Consider the following 16,259-nt stretch of genomic DNA (forward strand, 5'->3'; position numbering starts at 1 on the left):
AGTTCTGGCCAGGGCGATCAGGCAAGAGAAAGAAAGGATATTCAATTAAGAAAAGAGGAAGCCAAATTGTCCCTGTTTGCAGATGTCGTGATTGTATATTTAGAAAACCCCATCGTCTCAGCCCAAAATCTCCTTAAGCTGATAAGCAACTTCAGCAAAGTCTCAGGATGCAAAATCAGTGTGCAAAAATCGCAAGCATTCTTATACACCAATAACAGACAGACAGCCAAATCATGAATGAATTCCCATTCACAATTGCTGCAAAGAGAATAAAATACCTAGGAATCCAACTTACAAGGGATGTGAAGGAAGTTCTCTTCAAGGAGAACTATAAACCACTGCTCAATGAAATAAAAGAGGACACAAACAAATGGAAGAACATTCCATGTTCATGGATAGGAAGAGTCAAAATCATGAAAATAGCCATACTGCCCAAGGTAATTTATAGACTACCCCATCAAGCTACCAATAAGTTTCTTCACAGAATTGGAAAAACTACTTTAAAGTTCATATGGAACCAAAAAAGAGCCCGCATTGCCAAGACAATCCTAAGCGCAAAGAATAAAGCTGGAGGTGAATAAAGCTGGAGGCATCACGCTACCTGACTTCAAACTATACTCCAAGCCTACGATAACCAAAATAACATGGTACTGGTACCAAAACAGAGATATAGACTAATGGAACAGAACAGAGGCCTTAGAAATAACACCACACATCTACAGCCATCTGATCTTTGACAAACCTGACAAAAACAAGAAATGGGGAAAGGATTCCCTGTTTAATAAATGGTGCTGGGAAAACTGGCTAACCATAAGTAGAAAGCTAAAACTGGATCCTTTCCTTACACCTTACACAAAAATTAATTCAAGATGGACTAAAGACTTAAATGTTAGACCTAAAACCATAAAAACCCTAGAAGAAAACCTAGGCAATACCATTCAGGACATAGGCATGGACAAGAATTTCATGACTAAAACACCAAAAACAATGGCAACAAAAGCCAAAATTGACAAATGGGATCTAACTAAACTAAAGAGCCTCTGCATAGCAAAAGAAACTACCATCAGAGTGAACAGGTAACCTACAGAATGGGAGAAAATTTTTGCAATCTACCCATCTGACAAAGGGCTAATATCCAGAATCTACAAAGAACTTAAACAAATTTACAAGAAAAAAATCAAACAACCCCATCAAAAAGTGGGCAAAGGATATGAACAGTCACTTCTCAAGAGAAGACATTTATGCAGCCAACAGACACATGAAAAAATGCTCATCATAACTGGTCATCAGAGAAATGCAAATCAAAACCGCAATGAGATACCATCTCACACCAGTTAGAATGGCGATCATTAAAAAGTCAGGAAACAACAGGTGCTGGAGAGATAACATGTGGAGAAATAGGAACACTTTTACACTGTTGGTGGGACTGTAAACTGGTTCAACCATTGTGGAAGACAGTGTGGCGATTCCTCAAGGATGTAGAACTAGAAATACCATTTGACCCAGCAATCCCATTACTGGGTATATACCCAAAGGAGTATAAATCATGCTGCTATGAAGACACATGCACACGTATGTTTATTGTGGCACTATTCACAATAGCAAAGACTTGGAACCAACCCAAATGTCCATCAATGATAGACTGGATTAAGAAAATGTGGCACATATACACATGGAATTCTATGCAGCCATAAAAAAGGATGAGTTCATGTCCTTTGTAGGGACATGAATGAAGGTGGAAACCGTCATTCTGAACAAACTATCACAAGGACAGAAAACCAAACACCGCATGTTCTCACTCATAGGTGGGAACTGAACAATGAGAACACCTGGACACAGGGTGGGGAACATCACACGCCGGGGCCTGTCAGGGGCTGGGGAGCTGGTGGAGGGATAGCATTAGGAGAAATACCTAATGAAAATGACGAGTTAATGGGTGCAGCACACCAATATGGCACATGTATACATATGTAACAAACCTGCACATGGTGCACATGCGCCCTAGAACTTAAAGTAGAATTTTTTTTAAGTATATATATAAAAAACTCCGTGGTCTTTGGTTTGATTCTTTCTCACTGCACATGCATCAATCAGGAAGTCAACACATATAGAATGAGCTCTTCCTTTGGGTGCGCACTGTGCTGAGGGCATCTTGATGGACCCAGCACTCACAACCCCACTTTCAAGGACCTGCAGGCTATTCTGTTGACCCCCACTTCTGCTTTAAGCTTTTAAACTGCTATGTGGTTCTATTCCTTGTGCACCCAGAGTTCTACTTGTTCATGTGGTTGTTAGGTATAGAGATGGGAAAGCGTATCTGAATTCACAATACAGAGATATGTTACATATGTGAACCTGGAGGATCGGGACTAGGATACCGTCTGTCTCTAGTCTCATATTCCATTTTTAAAGGGGGGAAGATATAAATGTATTTTCACCAACATGGAGATTCATTAGGAGAAAGGGTCAGAGAATCGGATTCTGAAAAGGAGCCACTATAAATACTATAACCAAACAGAATCTGCCAGGCTAGAGGGAATTGCACCTCCTCACTGCACAAGATTAGCTAATGCCAGTGAAGCTATTGGAGTGCTTCTGAAGAAATCAAATTGTTGTTGTTATGATTATGCTGTTAGATATTTCTTTCTTGAGATTCTAAATGGGTTTGTTTAGTGCCTTACTGGTCCATTCCTGCATCTCTGCTTCCAGAACCCAAGAACAAGTTTTCTGGATCACATAGGCTCCTCTGCTGCTTCCTCAGAAACAGAGAAGGTACTTGGTGCTGAAGAAAGAGAAAGAGACAGAGACTGGGAAGGAGAAGGAAGTCGGCAGAAAGAAGAAAGAGGCACAAGAAAGAGAGAAGGGGAGCTAAAAGCAAGAGGTAAGAACAGATCTCAGTTCTTCATTTCTGCTTGAGGACTCATTGAGGTTTTGGAGAGCAAATGAGGTGTGACATGTTATAGAAAGTGGATCTTAAAGCTCTTACTGTAAATAACCCATAATAAGTAAAACTTTTGCTAGGCAAGAGAAAAGGTATCTAAAGAGAAAAGAGACGTTGACCTACATAGAACAGACCATTATTGTAGAAATGGGAAGGGCCAAACCATTCTCATGCTTAGCATAAATTTCCCCCTTTCTAAGGCGATTGACCATCTGAGTTTGTTTGGGAACTGTTTTGGTTTTAGCAGTGAAAGTCTTGGATCCCCAGGAATTCCCTCAGGCCCAAGCAAACTAGGATGGTAGGTCACCCCGCCCCTGCCTGAAATGTCCTCCTCCCATGCCACCCCTCTCACCTCACCTCTTAATGAAGGTGTCCAGCTGCGACTTTAAACACAATCTCCTCCACAGAGCGTTCCACGATCCTCAAGCAGAAAAGGTTCTTATCTCTGTGTTCCACAGGGCCTTTTACATAACTCAACAATAGCGCTTACTAATCGTACACTGTTTCCCACTAAAATGTCTTTCTGTTTGACACAGTATAAACCCTTTAAAAGTAACAATCTCATATTTGAATCTCTAGTTCATATAATTTTCTGATTATATGAATGAATAAACAAAGAAGCAAAGGAAGTTTGAGAAAACTATGTGTAAATTATTCACCACTAAATATTAAACATTACTTGAGATATTCCCACCTGCACTGAACTACCTGGACATGAGAGCAAATTCTGAAGGTCTGGATCACAGGCAGACAAACAGGAATGCTTGGGAGGCAGAAGCCTCCTGCACAACATTTTTCACCTGCTGCTAATATGCTACCCACAGTTTCCACCATTAAAAATCTATTCTTTTGGGTTAAGCCAAATTTCTCCCTTGCATAGGACCTGCCCAGACTATTGTTTAAAATCTTATTTTGCTATTCACCCAGGGGACTGGCTTAGCATTCATAGCAATGACCCCAGCATTGAGGTCTTGCTCAAATAGCCTAAGGTACCTGGCAACATAGAAATGGCTATATTTCTAGATGATAAATACCTCAATTATAAGGATTAAAATGTTCTCTGGGGCATTCTATTTTTAAGTGGTTTGGTCCCAAAAGACCCCAAGCAAAGGCTTTGCTATTATTTTTTTGCTAACAATTCGGCTAGGAGGAGGACTGCGTCCCATCTTCTCATGAAGGCTAAGTTCGTAAGAATTTGTTGCTGTGCTGGTTAGAACCCAGATTACCTGCAACTGTATCTACCATGGGTTCTGGGAGCTAAGTGGCTTCCCTAAGCCTGGACTTAAAGTGTTCTGTGAGAAGTGTGTTTCTTTCTAGAAGTGGGTGGAAGGTGGAGGGTTGGGAACCATGTTGGGCACATTTATGAAGAGAGAGTGTGACAGACCTCTGGAAGTGTTGGCAATGGAAAGGTGTGGAAAGTGATATAGTCTGAGAGGGAACATTATGTGATCGGGGGAAAGAGGTTTCTTTGTGGGCAAAGGGAGGTAAGACAGAAGAAGTCAGAGCGAATGGTCTTCAGAATAAATATCCAGAACCTCACTTGAAAACACTAGGAAGACATCACGGTGGCCCCGAGCAGAGAGGAGAGGCAACACAAGATTACATTTGCAGACTTAGTTATGAAATTATATAATTTGAGACCTAATTTGTTTTGAATGTTCCTGCCTTTTCAGCCTCTTTAGTTTATAATCTAAAACCATCTTGTGAAATAGTTTGAACCTGGATCTAAGTTGAACATGAAACACAGCTGAGTGTGAAAGAAAGTAAGTGTGCCACAAATCTGAATGAGAAATAACTTAAGATCATTCAATAAATCCCTAACTGGAACACTATGTGAAGGGCGCGGAGCAAACTTTCACATCTCCACTCACCTGCCAGCCTGGGGTACAGAGGGGTTGGGGAGGGTACGGGGCAGAACTCTGCCTGCTGTGGTGAGAACTCGCCATGGGGACTGTGCAGGCCCAGCGCTGGATCAGGCTGGCAGATTCCTGCTCTGTGTGTGCTTACAGTCTATCTGACCTAAAACAGGAGCCGCTGGAGACTATTTTCTCTCAGTTGTAAACCTTACACATGATAACTGGCCAATGACATGAGGCTGATGGGTATAATATTAGATTATATGTGATATTTTACAGTAAGTAGAGGATGGGCTCTGGAGCCATGCAGACCTGGATTTGAATCTCAGTTCTGTCCTTTACCCCTCTGTGAGGCAGGGAGTGGATTCAACCACTGAACCTTATAGAGCCTCAATTACCTACGATTAAAATGAAGATGACTATCCCTCTAACATCAGGCTTTGATAGGCACATCAAGGAATGATGAGAGTGAAATGTCCAGTGTAGAACTCAGCTCATGGTAGGTATTCACATTGATTCCTTTCTCCTTCTCAGGAGAGAGGTGAGATTCACAAAGATACTGAGGCATTTACTGATTTCTACACCCACTCAGGCCACTGTCCTCTCATCTGGATGACCTCAATATCCTCGTCTGGCCACACGGACTGTGACTGGAATCAGAGATGAGCCGTTGACTGCTAGCTCTCGTCAATTAGCTACTCGGTGACCAGAGTGCATGCACTGCATCATAAATCTCATTTCAAATCTCTGTTTGGAATCCTTCAATGACTTCACGTTCCCAGCTCTTTTGCACGGCCTTCAGCAGGCCTTCGGGAGACCTTCCTGGGCTGGCCCCTGCATCCTGCTCCCGTTCAGGCTCACAGACTTCAAACGCACCTTTCCTGCCCTCCAGCATACTGAGGAGGCACTCACATCTATTCCTACAGTTCCCCAATGGGCTCTCCCTTTGCACAATTTGCCCCTGTGCCTGAACAGCTTCCCCTATCTCTCTTCCACATGACATTTGTCTATTTGGATAGCTGTAATCCATTTTTGGGATTCAGTTTCCATGTCACTTCCAGTTTTCTCCAGCCAACGGCTATTTCTCATTCAGATTTGTGGCACACTTACTTTCTTTCACACTCAGCTGTTTGCTCTTTGCGGCACTGTGTGCATGCACCCATCATAACAAGTAGTGCATGACTGCTTGGCCTTCTGCAAACTCTACTGTGAGCCTCTGTGAGCAGAGCTTGTGTCTTGTTTACTGCTGTCCTCCCAGCACAGAGAATAGCATAGAGGAGAGACCCAATAAATACAATTTGTAAACTTCTAGTTTAAAGTAATGTTGATAGACTCAAAGAAAAATTGCAAAACCTTTCCTAGCTTTCTCTTACATTCACATCTTATAAAACCTTAATAAAACTATTAAAACCAGGGGATTATCATTTATACAGTACTCTTAGCTAAACTACAAACCTTATTTGAATTTCACCAATTTTCCCACCAATGGCGTTTTTCTTATCTGCATTGCATTTAGTCAGTATGTCTTCTTAATCTCCTCCAATCTGTGAGCTAGGTCCTCAGTCTTTCTTGTCTTTAATGACATTGATATAATTTTATTTTATAGAATGTTCTACCATCTGGGTGTGTGTCTGCTGTTTTCTCAAGGTTCGATGGAGGTTGTGCCTTTTTAGCAATACGCACAGTGGTGTTATGTCCTTCTCAGTGTATGGTATCCAGAGGCACATGATGCCCCTGTGTCTTACGCTGGTCATTTGCTTATGGGGAAGGCTGTCAGGTTTCCCCTCTGTAAAGTTAACTGTCTTTCCCTTTGCAATTAATAAGCATCATGTGAGGAGATACTTTAAAATCGATAAATATATTTTAATACATCAAAGGGCAGAATCTGAAAGAAAGACAATTAAAAAGATATAAATATGAGTTCTGTACCTGCATTTTAAAAGCATACAGTAAGGACAAAATAGAGAAAATGAGATACCAAATGAGACAGCAGGATGGAGTTAGGCCACCAGCATCACTGCACTTTCAGGAAACATTCAGAGAACTATAGCTTCTGGGTCTTGGGGTTAAGAGTCCTCTTCCTTTCGCTCAGGAGACCACCCTGGGATAGCATGTTTAGATCTGGGCACTGTCCTTGAAGTTAAATACAGTCACATTGAATCAAAAGTGCATTTATGTTACCCAAATGCTACCATGCAACCTTGGCAAAAGAGAAAGACAACCATCTAAATTGTGTTTACAAGAGAGTAATCCTCGTTATATGTTTGTGCATCCAACCCTTCTTTATCCTAGTAATCTCATATTTTATATTTACATTTTAAGAACAACCAAATGGGTTTTCAAGAGTGAAGTGACTTAACACAATTTTCACTTATGCTCATTGTTCTCCACAGAGAACAATTCCTTTGAAAAGTGTGACTCCAATATGTAACAAACTAGAGCCTGTCCAGAGAGGTGAGAAAAGAGATTTGGGTCTGCTGGGGAAGATTAAAGGAATGGCAGGTGCTCACATTTAGAAAGGCAACACTCACGAAAGTGCAGAGTAGTCATCTTACTCAACCCGGGCTGACTAACAAAATGCCATAGACAGACTGGCTTTAACAACACACATTTACTTTCTCACAATTCTGAAGATTGGGAAGTCCAAGATCCAGGTGCCAGCCAATTTAGTTCTGTTGAGGGCCCTCTTCCTAGCTTGCAGATGTCCTCCTTCTCACTGTGACCTCACATGGTGGAGAGAGAAGGGCACATGAGAAAGAAAGGGAATTAAGAATAAGGGTGCAAATTCTACCAGATCAGGTCCCTACCCTTATGGCCTAATTTAACCTTAATTACCTGCATAAAGGCCCTATCTCCAAACATAGCCACATTGGAAGTTAGGAATTCAACACAGGAATTTGTGGGGGACACAAACATTGAATCCATAGCTGTAGTTATCCTCAAATGTTTCTTAGTCCATTACTTGTGTAACAGGATGTTCAAGTGGGACTTCTATTTATTGTCTTACTGTCTGCTAAAGCCCTAACACTAAGCACAATAGGTGCCAACTACCTTCAAATTTAGAGAAAGGGGCAACACCAATAATTTGTTCTGCTTGAGTTGGTCTATCACTCATCTCCAGATTATATAAGAAAAGACAAAATATCCATTAGGGAGGAGCAACAAATGGTAAGTTTTCTTCAGAAAGAAAGTTGTAGCCTGGGCAACAAAGTGAGACCCCATTTCTCCAAAAAAAAAAAAAAACAAAAAATCAGCCAGGTGTGGTTGTACATACCTTTGGTCCCAGCTACTCAGGACCTGAGATGGGAAGACTGCTTGAGTCTAGAAGATTGAGGCTGCACTGAGCTTTGATTGCACCATTACACTCCAGCCTGGGCAACAGAGCAAAATTCTACCTGAAAAGAAAAGAAAAGAAAAGAAAGTTGTATGCTGAAATGCCCTCCTAATCCTCCACTATTCAGGCCAACTGAGATGAGTTTCAAATAATCTCTAACAGGCTTGCCATATATTCCTTGGAATTGGGGCAGATTCTGGAACTGGTATCTGAGTCACGCTTACTTGGAAGAAAATCTGAAGGAGGGAGTCTCTGGCTGTGGGCAGGGAGTAGAAGCTGTGCTGGCAGACTGAAGGGAGCTATGCGAATGGCAGGGCAAAAACACATTTCCTAAGGTCCACATGTGAACCCTGAGGAAGAAACCAGCATGAAGCAGTTTGAAAACTCTATCCAAGAGGACCACTGGAATTAGGGAGTGCAGAGTGGACGACCCCAGCAGAAGGAGACTGCAGTGAACCACCAGCCACGGGCTGGGAGAATGCCATCAATTTCTAGCCAAAGGAGGCATCCCTGCACCAGAAAACTGCAGTTGGAAGTCTCCAAAGGAGGAGCTTAGAAGAACCCAGAGACATACCCATGAAAGAAAGGAGGAGCACTTGGGTGCTCAACTCAGAGAGCCCTTACGCCAGATCACACCTGGGCCTGCCAAATAAGGAAGACCTTTCCCATCCACTGCCCTTCTCCTTCTACCCCTGGCCAGCCCTGAAGGAGCCAACAGCAACATGAAGAGTGGGAGGTAGACCAGCCAGGAGGACAAAGAGAAGAGGCAAGTCTCTGCAAGTTTCCCAGCCCCAGCCAGGGCAAAGGTAGTGACAGAGCTTGGAGTTTAATAAAATATTGAACTGGGCTTTTAATATCTGCAAAAGACCAGAATACTCCATGGGATCTGCAGGAAGGAAGAAGGAATTGAAAAAAGTTATAACACAAAGTGGAGGAAAAATAAAGTTTCCTTCTATTAACACCGATCCCTATACAGCCAACTTTCTGGGTGTGCTTACCTGTAAAGCCCCACAGAGCTCCACAGTTAGAAGGGTTCCACCCTTGGCTTAATGCTCTGTTGCCATCTTGAAATTCTTAGTAGTTTTTAACATGGGCCCCACATTCTCATTTTGCACTGGGCCCTGCAAATTACATAGCCAGTCCTAGTTACATATATAACAGGGACTTAGCCCTGTTCTATATGACCCCAATTGATAGAATGGAACCAATCAGTGGGAGGTAGAAAAATAAAACAGATTTTAGCTCAATACAGTAGTCCCCACTTATCCACAGGGAATATGTTCCAAGACACCCAATGGATGCCTGAAACCTAGGATAGTACCAACCCCAACTATGTTTTTTTCCTATACATACATACCTATAATAAAGTTTGGGGTGCAACAGCAAAACTACATGAATTTTTTTTCTTCACAATTTCACCAGTAAAAAATTCATTCTCACTGTAGATCTCAGCAACTTTAATATTGTAATTTTTATTCTTTCCTTATTAAGTCAAGAGCTCTCACCTTTTCACTTAACAGAAGCACTTCCCAGCTTCTTTTAGGCGTGTTCAAATGGCCAGCATCACCACTTTTTTTCTTTGGAGCCACTGTTAAGTAAAATAAGGGTCACTTGAACACAAGCACTGCAAAACAAATGACAGTCACTCTGATAACCAAGACGGCTCCTATGTGACTCATGGGTGAGTAGCACAGACAGCATGGATACACCAGACAACAGGATGATTCACGTCCTGGGTGAGATGGAGTAGGACTGCATGAGATTTTTATCATGCCATTCAGGAGGGTGTGCAATTTAAAACTTATGTGTATTTCTAGAGATTTGCCATTTACTATTTCTGAACTGTGGTTAACCACAGGTAACTAAAACTGTAGAAAGTGAAACTGCAGACAAGGGAGACTACTGTATCAGGACAAGTTTGTTAATACTCATAGCTACCCAGATTGGGATAGGCAGTGTAAAGGAGTCAGAGCTTCTGTTCATCAGAATCCATATGGCAGAGGTGGGTCAGCCTCTTGGCACTCTAGGGCCTCCAAAATCCTTTTTCAGCCCTGGGATTATCTGATTCTTCGATTAATGAATGTCTTTCAAGATGCCTACCTTACCAACTTAACCAGGAAATGAATTCACTAGTACTGTGACCAGGTAAGAGTATTTCCAAGGGCAGACTATGAGCCCTCGGTGGATGGAGTTTCACTAAGTCCCTCTGTTTCTGTCTAAGTTGTGAACTGTTTTCCTTTAATGAGAACATTATTGCCATTACTCACTGTATTTTTTTTTTGACCATTGTTAGTTGGATCTTATTATGTCTGGCACATCATGACTCCTTTATTCTAAGAAAAAGGCTTTTAAGAAGTCCCAGAAAGTATCTAGGGCTGAAAGCCACTTTCATTAATCATTATTCTGACAAAGAAGCATAAACAAACTGACAAATACTGTTTAAATTTAACATTAAAATTCGATGTGTATGTCTCAGTCATTGTGGTTGTCATTATTATTTTTAGTCAGGGAGATGGTTCCAGGAGAAGAAAAGAAAGTCAGTCGCTTTCTGAGATCAGGTGGGAATTTTATCCTGTCAGCTCTGCCTTCAGAGTGCTAGTCTCTGGAGCCACAAGGACTGAAGCTCTGCTTCAGAGAACCACCACTGATGACAACCATCAGGCTCAGGAACCGAAAAGAACTGGGTATGCTTGCTCATGCTCAGTAAACACGTTTCACTACTGACTCACTTCTCCTGCATGTTGGAAAACGTTGAGTTTCTTTCATACCATATTTTGGCCTTGACCTTTGTAGCATTTAGCCTCCCTACAATGGGGTCTATGTGTTTCCACACCCTCCGAGCGGGCCCCTAATTACAGCTATCCATTAAACTGTCAGAAAGAAATCTCCAACTCAATCATGTCTTTATCAAACTCTGGCTGTCAGTGGGGTCAAGTTAGGCGTCCAGTCTGACCTGCCCAGAGCCCCTGTCATGTGCTCATCTCACACTCACTGGGGTCTTTGTGACCAGGCCGGCCAGACAGCCACCTGGCCACCCCCAGCCCAGTCCCCTCTCCCACTGCATTGCCCAGACAGGGCGGAGCCAAGGGAGGCTCTCGAGCTCAGATAATGGAGCTGACATAATGTAAAGCCTTCTCCTTGACCTTATCTTGGGGAATTTTGTGCAAAGAAGTTGTACTGAGGTTGGCAAAGCCCTAAATTGGAAATGAGGACTCTACTAAACAGAGAGGAATCTAGTTTCAGGAGAAAAAAAAAATTATTCAATGTGGACCTGCTTTTGGAGATTATATAATAGAATCGGAGGATCTTATCACTACAAAGGAAATTGTACCTGTCTAACCCTTTATTTTACATTTCAGTGCAAATGTGACCGAGGAACTTGGGTTTTACATTTATTGCCTGAGTCTGGTTTTCTTGAGTTTCAGGTGAGTAATATTTTAAAGGGAGCTCTGTAAGAATAAGGTTAATCCAAGGTTGTCGTATGTGGCTTTATATTGTTCTCTAGTTGGTTCACACAAATTTGTTTTGTCTCCCTTACAAGATCATAAAATTCCCCAAGGATAAAGGTTATTTCTCCTCCATAGCCCATAGTGTTAAGAAAGAACTATAAAGTATTTGTTGAGAGTTAGCAATGCTCTTTACTCATTTTTTCTGTATTTGAGTGTGTGCATGTGTTCCTGTGTGTCTCCCCAGATTACTTATAAACACTACCTGCAAATTAAAATAGAACCACCATGTTTTATTGCCAGTTCCATTACTGCATTTAAAAGATGAGGACATTGAGATCCAGGGAAGTTAAGTTACTGGCACAGGAATGTTCAACTGGAATATGATTTAAACTCAGATCCACTTACTGCCCATTCAGTATTATCCCCACAGTACCAAGTCCCCTTCTTGTTATAACCCATTAGTAGATAAATGTTGACGGTACAAAAAAAGAAGCCATCAGAAATAGGTGGGGTGAATCAGCCCTTAACTATTGACATTACTATTGCTATTAGCAATACCTTTAATATTACCCTGCCCAGTACAGCTGTTAGACTTTATTAAAATAAACACTCTTAACAGTTTCATGTATACCCCCACACAAACAATAACTGAAAGCAAGTGTGTGCCATATATATATGTGCATTTATATATGAATATATATTCATTTTCAGTTACACACATACACACACATACACATATGCATTTTCCATTACACAAGAGGAATTTTGCCGTATATATTGCTCTATACTTTACTTTTTTCAGTCGATATTCCTTAGAGATCTTTCTATATCAGCACATGCAGATCTATTCATACTTTTCAAAGGGCAATTATGGTTGAATATACCATGACTTATTTTAACCACTCCCCTACTCATGGGCACTTAGGTTGTCTCCAGATTTGTGCTAAGAAATGTGTACCTTTAACAGCCTCTCCTGGAAGGATTTTAAGTCACTAGCCTGACATGAGATCAGTATTTCGAAATTACCAATAGTCTTACGCCTTTATTTTTACAGATGATAAAATTGAAGCCCAGAGAAGCTTGGGAGACTCAACTATTAATGGAAAAACCATAACTAGAACTCAGTTTTCCTGAGACATTTTTTACTATTCATTCCACTGCCCTTGGGCCACTCCAGGGCACTGAGCACACTTGCTTTGGCTATTTGGAGAAGAGGCCAATAGACACAACTGGCTTCATCTCCAGGGACACCCAATATCTGGCAGCCCTCAGCCCCAGTAGAGTCTTTGTTGAAAGAACTGATTCATAGACCGGGCACGGTGGCTCATGCCTGTACTTCTAGCACTTTGGGAGGCTAAAGCTGGCGGATCACAAGGTCAGGAGATTGAGACCATCCTGGCTAACACAGTGAAACCCCATGTCCACTAAAAATACAAAAATACAAACAAAAAAAAATAGCTGGGTGTGGTGGCAGGCACCTGTAGTCCCAGCACTTTGGGAGGCCGAGGCGGGCAGATCACAAGGTCAGGAGTTTGAGACCAGCCTGACCAACATGGTGAAACCCCATCTCTACTAAAAAAAAATACAAAAATTAACTGGGCATGGTGGTGCACACCTGTAATCCCAGCCACTCGGGAGGCTGAGGCAGGAGAATTGCTTGAACCCAGGAGGAGGAGGTTGCAGTGAGCCGAGATCACACCACTGCACTCCAGCCTGAGCGACAGAGCAAGACTCTGTCTCAGAAAAAAAGAAACAAAAGAAAGAAAGAACTGATTTATGAAAAGATTCTTATCATGATTTTCATTTTACTAGTCCAAAGATCACTGAGTTTAAACTCCCTATTTTAGTAGATGAACCAAAGAGCCTTGAATAAAGACGTAATTCAATAAAAACTTAATCCTCTCATAAAATGGAATATTCTCTGGTTCCCCAATGAACCCCAAAACTTATTAGATTTCTTCTGCAGATGATGTGAGATGGGTTGTTTTACCTAACTAACCCCATTATGCCTTTAAAAATACATTATTATTTAAATGTTTACATTTCTTTTATCCTGCAAATGTACAAAACAGCAAGCCTAGTGTTTCTGGGAAAGCAGGAGCTGGTAGAGGGAGTGATCACATGGGGAATTTTCAGTTGCTCGTTCAGGAATTAGGAACAAAAAGCAGATTGGGGTAGTCCACATGTAGCTCACAGATCATCCCACGCAGGCAGTTCCTGCACGTACTGCATAAGGAATTTCTCGCGAGGAGGAGGGAGCAGCCAAGACAAGAGCTTTCTAGGGGTGAGGATCTGAAAGCTGTGCTGACTTCTCAGGTTAGGTGCTTTTTGCTTGTTTGTTTTTAAAAAACAAATAGAATTTCCTTGCTAAACAGCAAAAACCAAAGTTTTCAGTTTGGTTTCAACCATAAAAATAATAGCAATGTGTTTGTTAATTGATTTGTCAGCCTGACTGAGCTAAAGGATGCCCAGATAGCTGGTGAAACATTATTTCTGAGTGTGTCTGTGAGGGTATCTCTGGAAGAGATTAGCATTTGAGTCAATAGACTGAGCAAGCAAAATCTGCCTTCACCAGTATTGGGTAGGTATCATCCAATCCACTGAGGACAACAACATGGTAGAGGAAGGGTGCATTTTCCCTCTCTTTGGGGGCTGGTACATCCACCTTCTCTGCCCTTGAATATCAGAACTCCAAGTTCTTGAGCCTTTTAACTCTAGGAATTATATCAGCACCTCCTCTTTTCATCCCCCACCAGGGTTTTCTGACCTTTGGACTCAGATTGAATCATACCACCAGCTTCTCTGGTTCTCCAGCCTACAGACAAGCTTGTCATGGGACTCCTCAGCCTTCAGAATTGTGTGAGCCAATTCCCATGGTAAATCCCCCCTTGTATATATTTAGATCTAACATATTTGTTCTGTTTCCCTGAAAAAAACCAACTAGCAATCATGCATTGAGCACTTGCCCTGCAAGCAGTGTTTCCAGTACTTTACATGATCACTATTATACACCTTAGGACAAGCTTAGGACAAATGAGAAATGCTTGGGACATTCTGCATATCAATTTCTTAACAACCTCTTAACCATTACTATGTTCCGCAGGGTGGATCCCACCACAGTCTTGGTTTTGGGGAGATATACAGCTAACATCGACCCTGCACTGTCTTGCAGCCCCAGGATGGAGGCTGGGAACTGTTATTTCTACCTTACTTCAACCCTGCAGTAGCCCAGGTCCCACTCTCTGTTTATGCACACACACCCTTAGCCCTTAACGTGAGAATTATACGCAGTAGTTTGAAAAGACATAAGCAAAGTTTAAGGGCACCGAGGGCCGTCTATCATTCCTTCTGGACAAGATCATCTAACATAGTCCCATAGGCCAAGAGACACATGTCATGGGTTCATGAAAGGGTGATGGGACCCTCTAACTCAACGCTTGTGTGGCTCGCGAAGCCCCAGTGTAGGGTTTGCTTGTGGCCTGAGGCCAGCCAACTTCTAATGCTATCACCAACCCTGTCCTTATGGTTCCCCTGGCCTCGTGTTGAGCCATACCAACCTTTCTCTTTAGGCAGGTCCTCTCTTTTTCTTACCCTCTCCAGCTCATCTGCCCAGAGCAGTTTTTATCTAATCTTGAAAGTCTTGTGGTTTTTCGATGCTTTTTAATTTTCTTTCCAATCTGTTGTCATCAGCTTTAGTCATTCTTTCTTCCAAGTGGCTTTTTTCGGATTATTTTCTCGACTATGAGTCTAAAAAGACAATTTTAGAATTACAGAGCAGAAATTCCACTTGCTCTGTATTTGACTGTGTTGACTCTGAGGTTTAAAGAAAAAAAATCCCTGGGAACAAATAGCATATCTGTTATTATGTGCAAACATTTCCTGGCTATAAGTGCTCTCTGACCTCCAGATTATGCCTCTGAACTCAGAAAAAATAAATTTTTATTTTAATAAAATAACTTAAGACACACTCAAAATCCCTGGAAATGATTGTCCTCTAACTCAGCAGGATTTCTCTGCTTGCTTCTGTGGCTTTTCTATTAAGCCAAAAGATTCTAACTGTTCTTTTTCTTAAGGTAGAATTTTTAGGTTTAAAGATTCCCCATGTCTTTCTTAGCATGTGATCATCTCTGCCTCTAAGCATATTTTTTAAATCTATGAAGAAAACATAATGTTCTATGCCTTAAGGGTTTATTCAAACTCTTCATCTAGTTTCTTCTAATCAAAGCTATGAGTTCCTGATAATTTAAGCTCAGGAAAAGTACAAACACATCCCTAGATTTTCTTCCTTCTAGAATAGGGATCAGCAAATTTTTTCTGTAAAGGGCCAGAGAGTAAATATTTTAGGCTTTTGGGTCATATGGTCTCTATCACAGGTACTCAACTCTGCCCTGTAGAATGAAAGCCACTATAGAAAGTACATAAACAAATGGACATGACGGTGTTCCGATAAAACTTAATTATAAAACCTAGCAGTGGGTCCCCAGTTTACCTACCCCTCTTCCAGATAATGAGGGAGAAGAGGAGGAGGATGTTGGTGACCAACTACAATTAACATTGAGTGCTTTCTCTGTGAAAAATGCTGAGGTAGGTATTCTGTAAGTATTATCTCACTTAATCACCAAACTTCCATACATTAGGTACCGTTATTAAACCCACTTTATAACTGAAGAATCTTAGCT

The 16,259-nt window shown here is 41.6% G+C and overlaps 1 protein-coding gene and 1 long non-coding RNA gene across 5 annotated transcripts in view; one reads left to right on the forward strand and one right to left on the reverse strand.

Moving 5' to 3' along the window:
• The window catches only part of SNX19 (sorting nexin 19), a 114,127-nt gene that overhangs the window by 60,287 nt on the left and 37,581 nt on the right, over positions 1-16,259 (forward strand). For 3 of the 4 annotated variants that reach the window (XR_004053511.1, XR_004053512.1, XR_004053509.1), the window contains 3 exons: positions 2,710-2,881; positions 11,491-11,556; positions 14,337-14,456. The gene's annotated coding sequence lies outside the window, so the exon portion shown is untranslated. Of the gene's footprint in view, positions 1-2,709; positions 2,882-11,490; positions 11,557-14,336; positions 14,554-16,259 lie in introns of those variants that run through there. The other variant, XR_004053508.1, reaches the window with a different exon arrangement.
• Positions 8,152-15,306, reverse strand: LOC115893499. The gene is made up of 3 exons (XR_004053516.1): positions 15,172-15,306; positions 9,637-9,719; positions 8,152-8,192 (listed from the first exon to the last, which is right to left on the reverse strand). It is a non-coding gene; the product is annotated as an uncharacterized LOC115893499 (long non-coding RNA).

This window comes from Rhinopithecus roxellana, chromosome 15 (genome assembly GCF_007565055.1).
Source record: "Rhinopithecus roxellana isolate Shanxi Qingling chromosome 15, ASM756505v1, whole genome shotgun sequence".
Lineage (NCBI taxonomy): Eukaryota > Metazoa > Chordata > Mammalia > Primates > Cercopithecidae > Rhinopithecus > Rhinopithecus roxellana.